We start from the raw sequence: 21443 nt of genomic DNA on the forward strand, positions 1-21443 counted from the left end.
CATCTACCTTCAGAAATCTCCCTTGATGGCTGGGAGAAGCAGTAGTCCATGATGTTGTCTGTTTTTAGCTAGGCAGAAGAAGGTGGCAGTGTGATGGAGAGGAGAACCAACAAGAGATGTGGAAGGAATGAGTTCTTCCTAAGTAATTATTGCTCTTCTGCTTGAAGCATGCCAGACTGACCCTGGCAAAGTGAAAGTGCTGCCTCAGGCCAGCCCCTGGAGTGAACACATGCCAGAGATGCTGTTATTTTGGCTCTTTCCTAATACATCCCAGTTGTGTGAATATAAGTGTTCCTCTTCTAGGGGTGCCCCTAATCATAGCCCTGCATGTTTGTCTCCTGCTTGCTAGTTGAGTGTCTTTATAGAAACCATAAGGTCCTCAATGGCCTTCCTTCTGCAAGGTGACCCCGCCCACGCTGTGCATCCATATCTTATGGGCTGGACTCTGTCAGTGCAACATGAAGTGAGAAATAAGCAGTAGCTGTAGGTGATCAAAGGAAGATCCTGTTTTCCCTGGGGGTTTCCGGCACCGAGACACTGCATCCCTTTTTAATAATGCACCGAGACACTGCATCTCTTTTTAATAATGTCCAGCTTTGTGCAATGTTCTTTAATAGTGGAGGATTTTTAAATAGACCCTCAGTTCCCAGTTCAAAAAGAAGTTTAGGGCTTCTTTCTCTTGCAAGTAGAGTAAAATTATGCTTTGTGTTCGATCACTCAGCGTAGTGTTGTATTACAGTAGCAGGCACAAAGCTGGACATAATTAAAAAGGGATGCAGTGTCTCGGTGCTTTTTTGGTCTGGGCAACTTGCTTAATAAACAAAGGTTGTCCTCCTCAGAAACAGTATGGACTGGAAACAGGCCCTGAAGGGGAATCAATTGAATGAAAGAAACCGAGCTGCATTTTCCTCCAAGACTTCTCTTTTGGCTGCTTTGGCTTGTTGAGTGCCAATCACAAACCCAACAGCAATAATGAACATCTCCCTCCTATCTTCAGGGCCAGAGGATTCAAGCTGCATCAAGGGCAGGCTGACCTGCAGCCTGCCTTGGAGGGATGAAAGGCAGGGCCCTGTTATTGGCAGCATCTTTGGGATTAGGAAATGCCAAAAGCTAGAAAGCATCAAATATGATTAAAAAGTGATTACGGCTGACTTTAAAGAGCAGGACTCAAGCAAACAAATCCTGCGATGAAGATGGGGATTTCTCTGCTTGCTTTCTGTGGTGAAATCGCTAGAGGTGGGAAAGACAATGACAGATACTATCTATATTACCCAGATCTTGGGGACTCTACCTGATATAATTTACCTCCAATTTATTTGAAATGAAATTAGTCTTGCTGAAAAGGATTGGACTAAGAGCAATAGAAATCCCACCCAGCCCAGGCAGCATGGAAAAAGCAGGGATAAGGCTGGCTTCCTCCACATTGGTGGTTGCCTGTAAGTCTCCGCACTCATTGGGTGGGATGCCTCTTTAAGAATGAAGCCAATACACTTTAAAACTCATTTTAAATCAGGGCTAGTTTTGCTTTGTCAGCTTCAGCCTAACTTCTTGTTATTTCCGTAGCTGTTTTAGGCCTTGGTAACTGTTCTGTAGGTCAGATTCTGTGCTTTGCTACAGGACAGTCAGCCTGATCCAGGGGAACGAGGCAAAGCTGTAGACTATCTTTGAATTCTCTAGATTCTGGGTTGAAATAACTCTTGAGGTAAATTAGGGTAGTGCTAGCGATGGGCTACAGGTCCAGGCCAGAATCCCCGGCACATTGAGCACTATAACTTCTTCTCTTTGTGAAACCATCAGGTTCACTCCAGCCCAGCCACCGTTGGCATCTGCCTTCACTACACCTGCACTGTCGACCCTTAATTAGTTTCTATTGTCTTGACAACATCTTCAGGATGGGGTTGTGATGACTGTGTGACTTGTTCCCTCCTGTTTGAGTTTCATTTCCAAAGAGAAACTCAAGTCCTAGAGTGTGGTGCTATTCAGCGCAGCAATGGCCCATGATAAAGAGCAAGGAAATGCTGCGGAGAAAATGGAACAAATCAGGGCCGAGTTGCCTGGCTCAGAGATTGGTGAATGCACAGGGGTGGGGTGCGAAGCACTCCCCTGTGTGCTGAACATAGAAGTCATGAAGGCGGAGTGGCAGATATGTGCTAACACGTCACTAAGCCGACCGTTTATTAAACCGAGTGATGGAATAAACACAATAAGTCTCTCTGGGAGGGGTGGCTATTGAGGATACTCTATTCTCTTCTCTGAGTTTGGGAAATGCATGGGAAAGGTTCCAAAGTGTTACACAGTGTTTTGATGATGGAGTTTAATTTACTGTGGCATTACTGCAGATTTATACCCATGCGACCTCTGATAAAACTGGAACAACACAATGGAGAGTCATGGGCATGGGCTTCAGGCCTGCTTCAGTCATCTCTGGGAGAAGTGCGTCTCCTTTTGAAATGCTACTCTGAAAACAATTAGGCTTGTGTTTTCAGAAACAGCAGGTATGTGGACACCACTAGTTGGGACAACTCTAAAAGTTGCCCTCAACTACCCCAGACTATACCAACTGTTTCTCATTTGCTTACCTTGCTGCTCTGCACAAGGAAACCACTAAAGGAAAGAGCAGTAGTGGATGAACTGATTCCAAAAAAGGTTCCACAAGGGAGTAACAGGAACCCAAATGGAGCTCTTCAAGGAATCACACACCCAACTTGTCTCATTTTCCATGCTTTGCTTTTACTGTAGGCAATAGACACAGGCAGTCAGTCGGGTGCAGAAAGGCAGCTGCCAGACTTCCTGTGATTCCATCTTGCTTGGCTCAGGGCAGTTCTGGACACACAGCTGGGAAAAAAGGGTGGAGGAAAGCTAAGCCTTGAGATGTGATGCTCAGCAGAGCTTTTAGAGCAGGGATGGCCAGGGAAGCTGATCAAGCAGGGAGCACAGGGCATGAAGCAGAAAGCGGAGCAGCAGATTGAGCAGAGGAAGGGAATCAGAGTGGCACTTGGAGACGGTACAGGTCTAATTTGCCGCACAGCTGCCAAAAATATTGGCCCCCACTGTTCTAGAGTAAACGTGTTCAACCATAGGCCCACATGCCAGCTCTGGCTCCTGATGCCATGTCACTTGGCCTGCAGGATTCCCCACAGGTCTGTGGAGAGCCGTGGGCCATGGCCCTTCCTGCTAGATAGGGCATGCAGGGAGGCACCGGGCCTAATCCCAGCATGTGGGACCAGGCAGAGGCAGTGCAGGGCCCCCAGGGCCTGATCCTGGCAGGCAGAGGTAGCACAAGGCCCCCAGGGCCCAATCCTAGCATGCAGGGTCCATGACCTGCCCTGAGCTTCTCATTGGCCTGGAGAGCCAGAAGGTTGGGTGCCGCTATTCTAGAGAATGGCCGGATGGCTGCCAGAACCCAGCTTTCAGGGCTTTAATGTAGATGGTCAGTGGGTTAGTGCTAGACAGCAGGCCTGGGGGTGGGCCTAATTAGCAGTGTAACATACCCTGGGATGGGGCTTCATGCTTGTGTGTGCTGGTAGGCAAGGGACACATACCAACTTTGATATTCTTCATGATAGTATATCATAGCTGAGATATTCATGGGATCATAGACATCAAAGACCCCATAAGCTCTCTCATCATTCCTCTGCTCAGCATAGTACTATTTAGTCTCATTCCAAATGATGCAGGGGGAGGATTTCAGTATTTCCCTTGGGAGGTTATTTCACAACCTAACCAGTGTCAATCGGAAAACTATTTTTTTTTTATATCCAGCCTCAACATTTCTTTGCTCATTTCCACCCAGTTCCTCCTTACAATGCTCTTCAGACTCACTGTGAGCCACTGAAATAACTTAGTTCTTCATCTTCACACAGACATAGCTTCACCTTGGTATTGCACCCCATGATCTTCTTAGAATAAACACCGCCAGTGCGTTCAGATGGGAATCTCACGTGATTTTAGAATTGGGATGGTACAGCTCTAAGAGGGCTGAGGAATGCTTTACCAAGAAAAGGCTGGCATTCACATGCTAATGCCCGCATCCCTCCCCAGTGTACAAAATACAAACCTGTTTTTTTTTCTGCTCTAGATTGTTACTGTTCCCTTGGAACACACAAGGTTCCTTTAACTTTGATCAGGATGTTTCCGTCTGGTTTGATATTTCCCACTCACGCTCAAAAGAAGCATTCTTTTTTCATTCTTTGCCAACTTAAGAAAGTAAATTATATATTTGTGTTGCAGTGTTGTGACGAGAAGATAAAATGCCCACTTGCACCCTTGTATTCCACCTTGGGAATATAGTCAGTTGCTTCCAGAAACAAAGTGCACTTAGTTCTAAGCAGGAAAAAGGTGAAATGTAGAATTAAGCCAACATTTTGATTGTTTGCTTTTTTTTAGAAAAATGGAGCTGTGAAAGACTGTCTGGAATGCTTCTGAGGATTATGCATTACAATAATATTATCCACTGCAATGGAAATAGCTGAAGATGACTGTGTGGAACATCTGGTATTTAGAAGTTCAATGTGACGCCTGCTTTTCATGTTTTCATTCAGCACCCAAAACCCCTCTTCAGTTCTCCCATATTTTGGGACAGCACTGGGGTTTGAACCACAGCAGCGGAGTGGGGGTTGGAGGATGCTGTTGCATTTGTGCAATGAGCTGCTTTGTAGAGTGTGCTTTTCCAAGGATACTAGGAATAGCTCTTCCTGGCTTTCACTCCCTGTAACTGGGTTCAGTTAGGGATTCTTAAGCTTCATAGATGCCCACTGGGTATAAGAGATAACAATGTAAAGCTCATTACTTACTGCTGCTGCAGCAAATTGCTGAGGTTAAACTGAGCACTCTGCTGACCACAGTGGTGGGTGAGAGGTAAATAAAGAAACATTAGAGTTTGTAAGGAAAGATTCATACCTACAAATTTATACTGGTATAAACACCATTGACTCCAGTTGACTTTACAGTAGGGGTGAGTGGGGCTGCCTCCAATTTATTATTTTTTAGACAAAACTATTGAAGTCTTCTTTACAAGCAGCAGCTTTTCCTTATGTTTTTCTCACTCGTCTCCAATTCTACTGTTGTTTTAGTCATCCTGGTATTTCTAGCCACTGCATGATGAGGACAACCTCTGCTTGTGGTGCTTTCTGGCCCCGAGATGACTGGGATGTGCAACCTCCAATTGGACTCTATTGTGCATCTTACATGACCATTAGAGCAGTCTTGAACCCTCTGCCAAAGCAGCTGGTACTGGTTAGCGCTGGAGAAAAGGATGTCCCTTCTGGAATCCACTGGCTTCGAGGGGTAATTCATCTGTTCCTACGTTCTCTATCATCTGGTGCAGGCTTGGGCTGGACAAATCTTTCCGTGAGGATGCTGGGAAGAATGTGTCTCAGTTGGCATTTCTGGCCTTTGTGTTCCACTTAAGTGAAGCAAACAAGGACATGGTCTCAGCTTGAATCAGTGTGATGTACTTTAGAGATGGACTGAGGTATGGAAGGGGTTTTGTCAGCTCTGTGGTTGGAAGCAAGTGGATTGGAAACAAACCAGCTGTGTAGGTGTTTGGGGGCACAAAGGTCGGGTTTAAATCTCTCATTGAAAAGCAATGAGATCCACAGGCTGGAAGCTGAGGCTGGATAAACTCCAATTAGAAGTAAGACGCACATTTTTAAGCATGCATAATTAACCACTGGTACAACATAGCTGGAAATAAAGTGGGTTCTTCATCACTTTGAAGTCTTTAATTCAAAATTAGTTGTCTTTCTAAAATACATGTTTTAGCTCACCTCCGCCTTATGGGCTTGCAGAAATCACTGGGTGATTTCTAGGCTCTGCATGAATCATGAGGTCAGACTGGATGGGCTTAATAACGGTCCCTTCTGGCCTTACAGTCTGTTGGTCTATTTTGTTAAGCCCTTCAGAACCCAGAGTAATGAATCCCGCACAGGCCTCTTCTCTCCCCTTCTTCTCTGTCTAATGGCAAATTGTGTCCATCTTATTAAGGAGAAAGGTATGAAGATTAATGTTATATAGTACCTTATGGCTCCAGGGGTGTGGATTTGAGTCTGCTCTGGATTTGTGCCAAGGGCTTTCCTCAGTTGACCCAGCTGTAAATGGACACTTGGTCATTTAGCCTGAGAAGTCGAAAGCAGCTGGTCATGATGGCAGCCACCTCACCCCCTGGTACGCTGTTGGCTACACAAGTCAGTGTACCTTTTAACCTCGCTAGGCTTGGGAGAACTTTTGGTCCATTAAGGAGGAAGGGTTTGTTCCTCCCAGGATTTATTTCAGTGGAAAGGAAGAAGTCTTCTAGACCACTGTTTCTCAGTCCATGGGTCACAACCCAAAAGTGGGTTGCAAGAATATATGAAAGGGTGGCAAACTTAAAAAATGGAGTCTCCTTTAAAGGGGAAAAAGTGGGAAACTGCGGCTTTTCCCCCGCAGGCTGGCAGATTTCCAGGCTGCAAGGGGCTGCTTGGGGCCCCCTCTGCCCCATATACCCCCTGACCCACAGACTGGGGGGCTGGGGGCAGAGGGCAGTGGGTTGGCAGTGAGGGGCACTGGGTTGGGACTGACCATTGAAGTTTACAAATGGGTCCTGGTACAAAAAAGGTTGAGAACCACTGTTGTAGACTTTCCAGATTTCCCCCTTCATCCTTTCCTCCTAAAGCCTCCCTTAGTGTGACCAGTTGCTTTAACTGAGGAAGCTTAGATTTTGCTCTAAAACCCATTGGCATCAGTACCGCCTCAAGAGGACTTCCCTTCCTATGTGAGAGAACGGGGTCTGATGCCTCTGTGACGGGACTGGGGTTCCCTATGCTGGGTGCAGCCTGTCTCTGGGTGAGCTCTTGATCAGTGTGTGATGCTGTCTGGAAAATTCTCCTCCGGGCTGTTTCTGAATTGCAGTTTTGAAAATTACACTGTTTCTAAGTGCACGTTTGAACTGGTAGCTGTGCTGTTTAAATAGGTTAATGGCTTGGCAGAACCTGAAGGATGTGTGACAAGCGGGAGGGTGGGAGCACTCTTCTAAAGCTAAGGGAACAAGGGAAAAGCCCCAAATCCTCTCTTCTCTCCAGTTGCTGCCAACTCGGGCTCATCACCTCCTGGTTTCTACTCTCTTCCACAGCAGGAACAAACACCTTGAGCTCACAGACACTTCCTGGCGTGGTATTAGAGGTGCCTGGTGGGGGGCATAGCTTTGGGAGTGAAACAGCACCCCTGTGTATCGCACCTTTATTACAGGGAGATTACTAACAAATAATCCAAGCTGCTCAGCTGCTTACAGAGCACCCGACCTGTGTATAAGAAGGCGGCAAAAAAGGCAGTGATGTAATTGAGGCCTCTTTCCTTGTATTGTCAATGAAAGCAGCACTTCTCCCCACCTTTACGCCTGTAGCTACTGGCTACCTCCCTTTGCCTGTTGTGTAATACATCAAAGGGTATTGATCAGAGTCACTGCTGAGATGAACACCAGTCAAACAAGACTGAAAACCTCTTCATTTCAGGTTTAAGGTTTGCTAAACATATCATTGTTCCTCCTTGCTGCTTGCCTAAAGGGACATCACCAAGTTAGAAGGAATCATAGTAGACTTTAAAGAAGTCCAAATGGTCTTGCCTGGGTTAGCAGCAAGGGTTGAAGTAATTGCAAATGGTTCTGCAAAAAATCACATTGCTCTCAGCTTGGCCTGTAAAATTAGATTAATCCGTTTTGGTTTATAATCACGTTCTGCTTCTCATGCACTAGCCTAACGCTAACATTTGGGTTGCAAACACAGTCAAGGAAAACTTAACTGTGAACCAGTTCCCATTTTCATGGAATACAAAATAACTATACTGCTGGAAACATTTCTAGTTTGATCTTTAACATTTGCTTTCCAGCTTCCGTCCTGCAGCAGCAGAAACTGCTTAAGTATTTGTGTTTCCCAAGTCCTCACTTGATGACATTTAATTATAAATAATTTACATTTTGTGAAAAGTGAATATTATACGTGCTGTTTATTGTATGCTTTTTTTTTTCTACAGAAGCAAGCGCTGCTATTGTTAGCTAAATCAGGAAGCTGGAGGAAGAACTGACCAATCAGAACTCCCCTTGTGTTCTTCAGAGGGGCACAGAGGTCAGGACTCTGGGGACTCCTGAATGGCTGCTGACCAGGAGGTAATGCATGATATCATCTTAGAAAAACATGTGCAAGAGAATCCAGACTCGGTGCCGTACTATGGGCTAGCTCCAGTCGCTGTGTTCAGTGTGCTATTAATAGCCACGTCCACTGCAATTTGGTAAAGTCGTTAAAACTACAAGGAAATGAAGTTAATACAAGGGAATGTTTCCTTGTTTACTGCTCTGCACTTCTGGACCTGATTTTTGCCTCTGCTTTCCCCCATCCCAACGTACAGCCATCCTCAGACCAGAGCTCTGCGGGTGTTGAGTTTTGGTGTCAGGGTCTGGATGGATCCTGGGGGTGGAAAGGAGACTTTTAGCTTTGCATGAAGGATGCAGAGCTGTTTGGGGGAAGAGAGAGGCAGTTTCTTGAGGGAAGGGAGAAGAAAGAAGCAAGCATCTTAGTGGAGGGAGAGGAAGAGACTTATTTGGGCAAGGTGGAGAGAGACAATATAGTCCCTTACTGTATGACAGCTCCTTATTGGAAGTGATCAGAGAAGGAGGCAAGTTTTTAGACCTCAGATAATGAGAGGGGATATTCTGGAGGCAAGGGGATAGAAGGAAGGGAAATGAAGACCTTCAGTGGGAGGCAGAAAAGGGTGCACACTGGTGAAAGGGGGTCCTTGGTGTGGGTGTAGGGGAAGGGAAGGTTCTTCAGTGGAGTGGGAAAAGGCTGGTTGCCTAATAGGGTGGAGAAACTCTGCCTAGGCACAATGGAAGGCATACAGCCCAATACCTTTGCGTTCCCTGAGGGGAAGGGCTGATGGTTTCCCTGCAAGGCCTGAGTTTAATGCATTTATTTCTGAGAGGTTTTCCACTTTAATTTCCTGTTTGGAAACTGAAAAGCAGTTTACACCCAAAGGATTTGGGTGTGTTGGGCCCACACTGATTCTGGGACTGCCCAAAGAGCTCTCCTGAGTCAGAGACCCAAGTGCTTTCTCTGCCAGCTTCCCACACCAAAGAGTGTTTCTTAAACAAGTTAATTCCTGCAATCCTACCTAGGTTAAAATGGCAGAGGCTCTCACTCTACCTGCTTCAGGGCACAAACTGTTCCTCAGCTGGATAATCCTTCCCTACCACACCACTGCCAGTCTGACAATGACCATAATGTATGAGAGGTTTTGCTTTCCTTCAAAGCATCTAACATTAGCCATTTCTGGACAGAAGAATAAAGTTGGGCTAGATGAACTAATAGTCTATTCTCTATGCAACACAAACTCAGAATTGTTAAACATGCTTTTTAGTGGAAAAACTGGGAAATGAATTCCTTCAGGCTTTTTTTTAAAATGTAGAGATATGCTTAGAGAGAGAGAGATGTTGCTAAGATGGTTCTTATGGAAAACACCAAGCTGGTGGGGGGAAAGCATACATTTCAAATTGCATTTGATCCCAAGTTTAAACAGACTCTTTCTGACATTAATATTCACGTGCACAGCAAGCTCTGTCTTGCGTCAGAGGAAACATCTTTACACTGCTCCCCTGTGGTTTTGGAATGTGCATATTCCAAATGGGATCAGAGAAGGATCTTCTCGTCTCTTGTCTCAAACCAGGGATGAGTAGGAGGCATTGGCACCATGTCTTACTGTGGGAGGATTTGTTTGAATATCAGGGGACCTTAAAATCCTCCTCCTTGACCTTGCTCAAGGTTCTGGACCCCTTCTCCAAGCTGTGTCTCCTTGGTGTGAAATAAAGGCCCTGCACATCCACTGTCCTCTCTTTGGACACATGTACAACCTTAAGAACCCATAATGTGTCCTCTCCTTGATCCCCTGAAGCTCTCTGGCCACAAGCTCCTACTGCCTGATGGTTAAATCATCTAAACACTTGTAAACAAAAGGTTTCCATCTGACTGCACACCATATCCACACAACTGCTTTCTTCAACCCATACAATCTCAAGTAAGTCCCCCATTCACTCAGGACCCAATTCATCAAGGTGCATAATCACGTCAGTGCTTAAAACTAGGCCCTCTGCTGAACCATGGGCTCAAATCCTTCTTTTCCACACAGATAGCTACAGGTCCTTTAAGCTGACTGTTGCAAATTTCTTTCCTGGTGGTGCCACACAGAGAAGGCTCCTCGCTACACTGTGCTCCTGTCAGCTGCTGCACTCCAGATTTACATGCTAGCTTTCTTGAGTCAGAGCTGCCCTAGAGTGCATGGCCCTCACCCTGATGCTGGGAGGATTTTACACTACATGAAAGTGTCAGCTAGTTCAGCAAGACACCCTGGAACATCAGTGCGGTGTCCCTCCCTGCAGTGTGGGAGGAGCTCTTCTAGTATCAAGTGGTGAGGAAAGAGTTGACTAAAAGCAAAGTATGAGCCATGCATGCATGAAGCATCTGAATCTACCCTACTTCATTTTATCCACCAAGGCATTGGCTTGGAGTCATGGTCCAGTGGATAGTGCACCAGATCTGGAGTTCTTTTTTGAGACCTGTCACTTGCTCACAGTATGACTTTAGGCAGATTCACTGATTTCTGTGGCCCAAAGGGAGCATTGTGATTAATTGTGGACCAAAGTTTTCAAAAGTGTAGGCCTTGATCTTGGTGCCTCAAGTTTTTGGTGGCCATACAAAAGGCCTCTTGGGCACAACCTTCAACTGGAGTTCCAGGTGCTCAGCACTACCAAGGATCATGGTTTGGAAACCTGGTTGGGCATCCAAAAATTCAGGGACCCAAAGTCACAGGCAACTTTTTACCATTCGGGCCTAATACCTCTCTCCATGCTCCATTATTAGCTGTCTTTTAAAAGAACGCTAATTATATTTAGCAGCCTTTGTGAAGTGTTTGACGATGCAAAAATGCCAAGTATTATTCAAGTGCTCACTCCTATTGTTGTTGTTTATTTGTCTCCCTGCAGGTCTATTTCTTGTTGAGACAAGATCCTGCTTACAACTGTATTCTCAAAGCAGGCCCTTCTGTGAGTCACGGAAGGGTGAAGTTGCTGGAAGGGAAAGGTGTACCACAAGGATAGAGCATGACGTGTTGATGTGAGCAGAAGCAGGTCACACAGGACTGTGTGGGTGAAATAGAAGAAAGTGCTGTGTTAGAGATATTGCCCATGAGTGACACAGTCGGTTCTATGGCCAGGTGTAGTAAGTATCTCAGTAGTAAATCTCTAAATATTGGCCCACACAATGCAAACTCACCGTCAAGCAAGGGGAAATCAGCCATGAATATACAAAAAAAATTTTCAACAGGCAGAAAGTATTAGATTGTGAATTAGTGCCAGTGACATGCTCCTCTTTTAAGAATATGGTCCATTCTCCCAAGTTATCTCCTCCTTAATCATTTTGCCTTTCTAATGGCTCTTCAGGGGTTGTTAGGAAGGAAGGAAGGAAGGGTCTCCCTGGGACACTTTCAGTGCTGTTACTTTTCTGTGTGCCAAGAACACCATTCTACAGTTTTTTCCCTGACATAAACCTGCATCATGGAAAAGAAGTAATTGAAGCTGAGAGCAGGAATTATAGTGTTACTTCTGGCCAAACAGAAAATGTACTCTGATTATTGAAAGGGGTAACACACGCAAATGAAAAAGCCAGGGTGACTTGTTAATTGTCATGAATAGGTGAGATATTTCAAAGCAGCATGTTTTTCCACTCCACCCTTGAAACTTACCCCCCCCTCCTTCTGTCAATAAATGGACCATCAGGATTTGGCTATTCAATAGAAACCTAAATTAGAGCAACCAGCGCCCTAACTGCAGGGTGAAGTTCTACACCATGCCACCAGGCAAAAGGGCTGCTAGCATGTAAATAATCAAAACCAAAGTCTTGTGCCATAGCAAGCTATTGGTGCATGTTTTAATGAAAAGGTTAAAATGCATGGTTCTCATAGATATTGGGTTATGGCCTGCATGAACGGTTTTGTAATACAGCAAAATACTGGACCTGTATACTTTAAGCCAGTGGTACCCAATCTTTTGCCCCTGCAGACTGGATGGGTAGGGCACGATCCAGTCGCACAGCGAGAGAGGGCAAGTGGGGATGACCCAGCCCCAGTGAGGCTGCATGGGGCGGGGGGGCATGACTTAGCACCGAACTGGCCATGTGGGAGTGAGGGGGCCACCCAGGTCCAGTCCAGCTGTGTGTGGCTTGGGAACTTGGCAGTGGTGTGGGGGTGGCAGTATTGATTGCCACTGCTTCCCTGCCACCAAATTTCCTGGCCTGTAGGGAGCCCCACTGGCTGGATGCCATGGCTTCATGGGCTGGATTTGGTCTGTGGACTGGGAGTTAAGCACCCCTGCTTTTAAGCAATTTGCTAGTAAGATATTCCCTCACTCATGTACTTGTACCAAGTCATTTGTTTAAGCACCATGCTGAATTGCGATCCTACAAAAGAATCTGATCTAGCCAATGGGTCGAATAAAGGATTCATTTGGAGACTTCTGCTTGCTCCTTGACTTCAGTGAAATTGCAAGGTGAGAAAACAATGGGGACTAGGGAGGAGTCAGGTTTTGGTATTGGGGATAGAGGAAAAAGGACAGCTATAGGCTATTGGAACTGCGACTATAAATCCAAACCCTCTTGGACATCAGTGAGGTCCTGGCCTGAGAAAGGTACCTTACTCAACCTTTACTCACAGGGAAGGCTTGGCTGGGAACAAGTGTTTGCATTGCTATAGGCCAGTCCTCCCTACAGGCACTTAAGCAGCAAACAGGAAGCAATAAGGCTGTTTAATTATAGAAGTGCAGACACTTCTCTGATGCCTGAGCTACTCTAGACAGCTTGTTTGGGTTTCTAAATGCTGTTAATTCCTTATCTGCTTTACTTTTTTCTTACTTCAGGGATATCAAAGGAGCTGTGTTTACAAGGCTCCAGAACAGTATATGTCCTACAATGCAATTTTAAGAGATGCATCTGCCTGGGAAAGAGTGGAGGGGTGAAAGAAAAATGAGACTAGGGAAAGGGTGGGAGAAAAAATAACCATGTCTGTTAAACAAACCTCTTGCAGATTCAAAACACTGAAGGGAGGTGGAAAGGGGTCTATCCTGCTAGATTTCTGGGATGCTACAATAAAAAGACTGGGAATAGGGAAGATGGTTGTGTTTGGAACATATTAGCTAACACATTATAATTAACAGCATTTTGCACCTAGTGTACAGAGGGCAAAATAGGTTTAAGAAAAGGCTGGAAGAACAAGGATTATTTAGTCTGGAGAAGAGACTGAGGAGGGATCTGATACCAGTCTTCACATTCCTGAAGGGTGGTTATAAAGAGGATGGTGATAGAATATTCTCTGTGGTTGCAGGAGACAGGACAAGGCGCAATGGCCTCAGACTGGATCAAGAGTCATTTACTTTGGATATTAGGAAGCACTTCTTTGCCCTAAAGGTGGTTAAGCGTTGCAACAGGCTACCTAGAAAGGTTGTGGAATTGCCACCCTTGGAAGGTTTTAAGTGCAGGTTAGACCTTCTGAGGTCCTTTCCAGCCCTGCTTTTCTATGTTTCTATGTGATGGCTGGTTGTGTTCAACCCCAGACTCCACCCTCAGTCCCATGGCAGCTTCAAGTTTTGGGAAACTTTCAGAGTAAATGGGGAACCACAGGAGTTTTAGGAAGGCCTCTTGTCAGGGATGCTGAGCAGGCAGACCAGCCTGAGCCAAGTAATTCAGCAACCACACCTGCAATATGCCTCAGATGATGAACTCTGCCCCAGCTCAGGAGCAGTGAGCATCCTGACTGTCTGCTGGGGATGCTGCCTATCCATTAGGCACTAGCTGGGGCCCTGGGCTTGCAGGCCAGTCAACAGTGCTGCTGTGGCAAGTCTCCCAATTCCTGGCCCTGGTTTTTGGCTTATTTCTGGACTTCAGCTTTGGATTTCCCTGCAGATCTGTTTCCTGGATCCTGACCCAGTTTGGCTCTGTTTTTGGATTTTGCCCTGTGGATTGCCTGGTACTCAGTATTTGACCCCCAGATCCTGACCCTGGACTGTGTTGCAGACTCTGCTTCTGGATTTTCCTCTGGTTTTGGTATAGGGCCCTGCTCAGTGGTCTAACCCCTTACACCCTTCATTTCACTTGCAGAGAACCATCAAGCTTCATTTAAACTCACATCAGAGCCACCTGAAATCACCAGTTTTCCCAGCTTTTGAAGTAATGTGACAAATTAAAATTAGGCCTGGGTTCACCCTAAAGCAGACATTACGCTCACTCACAAGACTTGATACTCTTTTGATGAAACTAAGGTGAACATGTTTTATTTCCCACACAAGGCCCGTAATTCTTTGTCTGAGAGAAAAAGAATTGCTAGCATTAATGGAACAGTCTGGCTATAAATCCTGTAGCATAGTGCTCTGTATGGCATTGGAAAAGAAATCCAGGGGAACTTTCACATTATATCGATTTAGGGTCTCTCTCCTGACATTTTCCAATGTTTTCTGAAGGTTTTAAGGTTTCATTAGAACTAACAAAGTATGTGTCTGTTCCTTTTGATTCTAAAGAAAACCTCTGGAGTAGAAGTCAATGGACTGCTTGTTTCAGAGGCTACTCTTGTAAGTAGGAACTATTTATGTTAGTTAAAATTGGCCCAAATCCTGCTTGTCTTACTTGAGTCAGAAGGACTTTAAAAGCAAGTGGGATTTGACTCATAGGTTGTAAAGTGTTTGGAATAAAAGACAGCTCATCTGATTTTTGCAAAAATTTACTTATCTTAGTAGTCCCATTGGTCTCCGTGGGTAAGGATCACTCATGGGTAAGGATCACTCACATAAGTAAGGATTTCCAGTACTCATTCGTAACTGATATATATAGATCTTGGTTGGATAAACATTTACAAGCAGTGATAGTACACACAGTACAGTTATAGGTGACCACAGTTATTTCCATTTCAAAGGATAGAGAATGTGTTATTAACTTAGTAACCATGGTAAGTCAGCTGTTGATAAATGAACCTGATCCCATCTCCACTGTAGAAATAAATCCCATTGACTTTAGTGGAAGCAAAATTGGACCCTTACTTCTGAAGAGTCACTTGCAAGTGAATAAATTCAGTGTTACAGATGGCTTTTCATGAGGCATGAGCTCATTTTCATTGAGTGATAAGCAGAGACCCTGGTTTTCTCTGTTTAAAAAATCACAAATTCTCTGATAAAACACAAATTCACTGATTTAAAAACCCCAAATCTGTGTTTTTCAGAAACTAACATGAAACACCCGTGTGTGTGTGTGTGTGTGTGTGTGTGTGTGTGTGTGTGTGTGTGTAGGTATCAGTTGGGCACAATGTTTTATTGCTATATTTACAATTTTAAAGACATTTGGAAGGCTACTAGTGCCTCAGTTACTATAATAACAAAATTAACCTATAATTATTAAAATTAATAATAAAATTGATAAAAATATAATAAGTACTAGAATAATAAAATTAATTCTAAATACCTATAAATATTGGCATTTGATTTGGGGGGTTTTATCACGGAAAATCAGAGCTCTTGCTGCCCCCTTCGCTCACCAGGAAATGGGTCCTGCTGCAACTGTCCCTCCCTCCTGCTTTATGGTGCTGAGCAGGCATGATATACCGTGCCCTATCCATGCCGTTGTCCCTCACTGCCAAGCCATAGCCCCCTGGCCTGGCAAGTGCCCCTCACTCCCCACTCACACTACCTAGCCCTGACAGAAAGGGCCCCCAACTGCCAAGGCTATGGGGCCAGGGACCTGGGTCTGCAGCCCCCTGCCCTCTGCCCCCAGCAGCACCCAAGCCCTGGTTGCCACCCGTGGAAGGCAACAGCTGCTTTGTGCAGAGCAGATCACAGAGCTTGGTTCCCCCTTTCCTGCAGGTGGTATGGCTGGAGTGGAGCCCATGGGTGGGGACAGGTATGGACTACCTGCTGTGGGCGCAGGGCTCCCCACCCTGCTATCCTCCCCTTGAGGCATCTGCAGCTCAGTGGGCAGAACTCAGTGAAGCAGGGCAGGGGAGATGGGGGGTGCAGTGTGGTCGCTGGGAGCCTCAAGCACGAGGGGCACAACCCTGTGCCACCACCCACACTGCTGCTGAATGGGCAGGGGGCACCTTGCCTTGGTGCTGCAGGGCTTCCTGCTCTGCTATGCCCTGCTACACCAGGTCCCACCCACTGGGCCACGGAGGCCAGTAGGACAAGGGCACCCGGGCAGGGAGCCCCAAGCTTGCAGCGGGCAGTCCGCATCCACCCCTACCCTGTGTACAAATCTGAGGGGCGTATGCCCTCTATGCCCCCCCACCCCGGGAGTGCACGCAGTGGTGGGAAGCCAGGCCTCCCCTCCCGCTGCCCCTGGACAAGCCACCCATGGCTCCCTACCACTCCTCACCTAGCCCCTGCAGGATGCATTTGAGCCCCAAGCCCCATGCACTATACAGGTGGCCAGCGGCCCCAGCCTCAGCCTTGCCCAACTTCCTCCCTCCCCTAAGAGTGACAACTAAGAGCTGGCATTTCCCAAGGGGGAGCCTGAGTTATCCAGGGGTGCCTGGAGTCTAAAAAGGGTGAGCACCGCTGTGCTAGAATGTGAGAGACTGAAACTGAAATTGTCTGCTACTAAGTTTAAGCAGCTCTGAAAGCAGTGGGCAGATTTTCTTTGATCAAAATGTGAGACGTATAAAATTGCTTTTCACCAAGCTACATTTTAAAAGTTGTTTCCTGGTTTTAATAATCTCAGCTATTGCCTATAATACAAGGAAAGATAATTGCGTTTTTTGAAAGTATATTATTTTTAATCCAACTTTGTCACTTTAAAAGACTATGCTGCGTGTATGTATGATTACAGATCAAACAGTGCCTCTGCAGAAAGATGGCATCCCCCATGAAGAAAGTAAATTCCTCTGTTTCCCACTCTATGGGCAAATGGTCATAGTTCTGTTACATCTTTACTTTATCTATGCAGCAACCTTACAACATTTTCTTGTAAAGAATCAAATCCTGCTGCGCTCAGGATTTTATATGGTTTCTCCAAGAAAAAAATTACTTTACACAAAATTTTACACAAAGTAGAAGAAAACCGCCCAATGTTTCTGCCTTGCTCTGCATGGCAGTGACTTGCTTGGGCAATTCTACTCATATAAGTAGGTCTACCGATTTAAAGGGAGCCAGAATAGTCCAGTGGATTGTGCCCTAAACTCAGGTTCTGGAGATCCTGGTCCTAGTGTCAGCTTGCCAGTGGCATGCAATATGACACTGGCAAATCATTTAACCTGTCTATGTCTCCATTTACCCATCAATAAAATGAGGCAATAGTGCCTCTCATATATTGAAACCTACTGATGAAAAGTGTTGTGCTTTATATGCACTAGGAATGATTATTATATGGAATTACACCTGAGCTTTTTTGTCAGTATAGTTGAGAGAGATCAGGCCCAGTACATGTATTATACAACTTTACCAGTGTTATTAGGATAATATAAAAGCACTTGTGGAAGAATGGTGGAGTTTTTCTTTATATTTTTTACCTAAAGGATACTATGAAGTTGTGACAGGAATACCTTTACTTTTCTTGGACTCTCAGGGATACTGAAGGGGTGTGGGGCACTTACTGAAGAGTCCTGGGGGCCTCCTGGGGCTTCAGCAGTCACGATCTTGCTACTCGGAGCCTGGCCGGCAGCTGAAGCATGCTGGCCAGGCTCTAGTTTTGAGTGGCATGTGCTGCCTCCATGTGTGCTGCTCCACTTTTTTTTTTGCACAGGTTTTTTTGACCTCTGGATATCCAGGGGTCAAAGAAAGCCCCCATGCTGCTTCCTTGTAGTGCAGAGAACAGCTGAATGTGTGGTATGTGATTTGTATGGTTTATCTTTCTAGGCATTTATTTGGTAGTATTTTTCAGCAAAAGATCAAGCCTCGCTTCTCCTCATGCACCAACATGCAAACAAAGGTGAAGGTTCTGTAATGTTATTTTGTAGTAGGTGCAGTTTTTGTAAGGCTTTAAAAACCATCTTGGTGTTTGTATAAACACCAGTAATAGAAACTGGTCAGCCATGCATACTGTTTTTGAACCAGTATGGGGGGAAATTGAGGGGGGAGGAGGCCAAGCATGTCAGAACAGCATATGAATCCATCTTTTGCTTTGGTGCACTCAGCTGTTCGCTACTCCAGCTAGGTCAGAGAAAGGGCTGGGACAGAAAATACTCATCAGTAAGGCAATAAGAAGAGGGAAAGGGGCTGCCTTTGGCAGGGAGGAGGAGGGAACACGATTGCCTAAGGCAAGTGATTTGACAGGGTAGCTCATGGGAACTGCAGCTGGTGCCACCTGGCTAGAAGCACCAAAGCTGCTGGGAAAACACTGGCTTTCAGCCAGTTCCATCAAATGAAGCAAAATGGGGCTGAATAATGAAAGACAGGATGCTCCATGTCCAATTAAGCAATACTCTTTAAACAGATGATACGTGTGAATCATGTTAACGCTCTTAAGTGTGAAGTATTGCTCTTACTAATGGCCCGGATTTAAACAAAACATTTAGCATGTCCTACAGCCCGCTGACTTCAGTGACTGAATTGGGAGGCTGGTTACTTCTATGCCAGTTCTGTGATGCAGCAGGACTGAAAGGCAAGGGAGGATAGCCAGGGCTAGGAGAAGTGCAAGGAAGGGCAGACCTGCATGGAGGACCTGTGTGAGGGGCTCAGGACTAGAGTGACAAAGGGTGCAGTACAATGGATAAGGCAGCACAGTGGTGAGGCTGGGGACAATAAGTCAAGGCAAAACCTGACTGAGGTGCAGTGTCAAGAGTGTCTGAAGCTTCAAGATGGGAACAGAAGATTTTCTGGAGGTCAGGCTTCAGGTATAGCAGTCCAGCATGAGGGATATTGTTAAGTACTTGTTACCAGTGCAGTCATTATAGGCCGTTCTCCCAAACTATCATCCCTTCCTGAAGGCAAACCAAATGATTCTTGTGTGTACTCTGCCACCTCTCAAAACTTTTGACTGGATGCACATTTTCAGTACCAGTCTCCTTTCCTGGTCATACTTCCTTCTCTACCAAATGGATGGATACTGCAAACTCTGCCGATCTGATGAATAGCAGTGTCCTCAGTCATAACCTAAGTCCAACACTAAAGGAGAATAGGAGCTAATAAATGGATAACCACTCTGTCTCCTATGGCTAATTTTTAATTCTTAGAAAAGTCTTTCATATAATTTTGATGGTGTAAAAAGTCTGGCTAAAGCCTTGCACCCTGTCTACAGGACATAGCCAAATGAAGCATTTAAAATCCATGGAAGCAATCAAAAAGCAGGGTAAAAAACACAGCAGGCTTTGCTACTTTGGGAATGATTGAAGAGATGATCCTAATTTTATTTAATCATGATTATCTTATTAATTATCCCAAGAATATATTATTTCTATGGTACCCACCTGGCTCTTCACATTTACATTCAATGAAAGGCAGCAATTAAAATTAATCTTTGCCTAAATAATACTTTCATTCTCCCCATTATTTTTTGAAGTTATAAAGAAAGATGTTTTTTTAAAACAAAATTTTGTTATTTCTCGTTTCCTCTAGGATCATTTATTTCTCTATGCAAACACACACCAACAGAAATACAGGTAAAAGCAGGATTGATAACCTTTGGGGATTTTGCATTTGCTCCCAAAAGGCCTGCCTTGGTGTGCAGTGAGAGATTTCAGCATTATCTTCATAAAATATAACATGTGGCTCTGTTTACCAGTTTAATCTTATGCTGCCTGTTACCTGAATTCAAGGAGTTAACATCTCCGGAAGGAAGATGACTCCTTTCTAAAGACACTGGTTGGAGGCAGAAATAGGAAATCAGTTTGTGTGTGATATAGCCCTGAGTGGACTGTTAAGACTCATTGACATTTTAATAGATCTGCCTGGGCCAGTTAATAGATATGTTAAAGGTGGTGGCATAACCAAGAAAACTGCGTGTGCTAAGATGAGCTGCTGTGAAACAGTGCATCACCTGCTGAGGAACTCTGGTCAAAGGGGGAATATGTCATCTGCAAAAGAGGTGGGAAGTTATGCAAGCAAAACTCCTTCCTCGGAGACAGGGGAAGTCAGAGAGAGGCCCTGGCTCAAGCTGCAGGCTAGGAGCAGAAGCTGTCGTGTGGTTGTCAGAATAAGAGCCTATGATTTGGAGAAGGCAGAGCTTCAGGAAGGGAACCCTGAATGCCCTCCAGCGCTCTACCCCAAACCCAACACATGCTTCCGAGGGATGCGGTATCCAGGTTGTAGCCACATTGGTCTAGAGGAAAAAGCAGTCTGGGCTTGTAGTAGAGACGATATGTTTTATTAGACCGACATTTTTACAAAAAGATGTTTCTAATTACAAGCTTTGGGGCACAAGCACCCTTCATCAGGCATTGGAGAAAAGATTGTAAAGTTCTCCCGAGTAGAAATGAAAGTTCATATTTCGTAGGATTTCCCAGAGGAGTCAATAGATGGAAAACTCCTCTGGGCAGGCGGTCCATAGCTGGTATGGAGCCTCTCACCCCTGTGTGAGGTGTTGAGTGGTGAGGGAACTGAGGCAGGAAAATGCCCATTTATCTGTTTGTCTAATCTGTGTGTTTCTTTTGCTACTGTGAGTAAGGAGGGACTGGTTTGGGAGGCCTTTACGGAGCCTGTGTGTTTGCTGCTGCTGTCCTGTCACTGAAGAAATGAAGCAGGAGCCTGGAATAAATATGCTCAGGGGACAGTCCAGGAGAAGGCTTGTTGAAAGTAGTGGGCAGTCTCCGCAAAGCACTTGGCTTGAGGCTGCTGGGCCGTGCTTCCCTAAAGAGATAACAGAAGAAACGTGTGTGTGTGTGTGCGTGGTAAATATAAGGTTATATATATCCACACTCCAAGTATCACTCCACAAAGAAAACCTTCACCTGTTATAAAAACAGCACCCGTGGGTCCTGCGTACCCATTCAAAGGCCCACTGGCCACCTGGACCCGTTACAATATCCGCTCCATGCGCTACATGCACACAAACAAACTCTGGTCTTTCAGACCAGGCGACCCTTCCTTTCATCCCCGCCCGCTGGCGGGGTCATGTCCTCGGTTCACCTGTCGCGGGCACCCCAGCTCCCGCCAGGCCTGTCCTCAGTTCCACTTGTCCCTTCCTCTTCCCCGCTGGGGCAAGCTGGGGGATCCTGTGCCACGCATCTCCGTGCCCAGTGGCTTTGGCCGTGTCCTCGCTCCCCCCTCCGCCAGGCAGTCGGTCTGGAGCGCGCTCGGAGCCACGGGCACCCAGCCGGGACGCCAGAAACACTGCCCCAGGGGCGCCGGGCCCACACCAGAGCCCGCTGCGGGGCACCCAGCCCTGCAGCGCCGGGGGTGCGACCCTGCGGGTGCGCGCCCGAGCCGCCGGGGCCGTGACTCAGTTTCCCCCGCGAAGCCGCGC

The 21443-nt window shown here is 45.9% G+C and overlaps 1 long non-coding RNA gene across 1 annotated transcript in view; it reads right to left on the reverse strand.

Moving 5' to 3' along the window:
* Window positions 1-13692: 13692 nt before the first annotated feature.
* LOC109313677 overlaps window positions 13693-21443 on the reverse strand; it is a 15986-nt gene continuing 8235 nt past the window's right edge. The window contains exons 2-3 of the long non-coding RNA XR_002102117.1: window positions 14302-14309; window positions 13693-13705 (exon numbers count right to left, since the gene is read on the reverse strand). This is a non-coding gene — a long non-coding RNA (uncharacterized LOC109313677). The remainder of the gene's footprint in view (window positions 13706-14301; window positions 14310-21443) is intronic.

This window comes from Crocodylus porosus, unplaced genomic scaffold, assembly GCF_001723895.1.
Source record: "Crocodylus porosus isolate Cpor-Errol unplaced genomic scaffold, CroPor_comp1, whole genome shotgun sequence".
Lineage (NCBI taxonomy): Eukaryota > Metazoa > Chordata > Crocodylia > Crocodylidae > Crocodylus > Crocodylus porosus.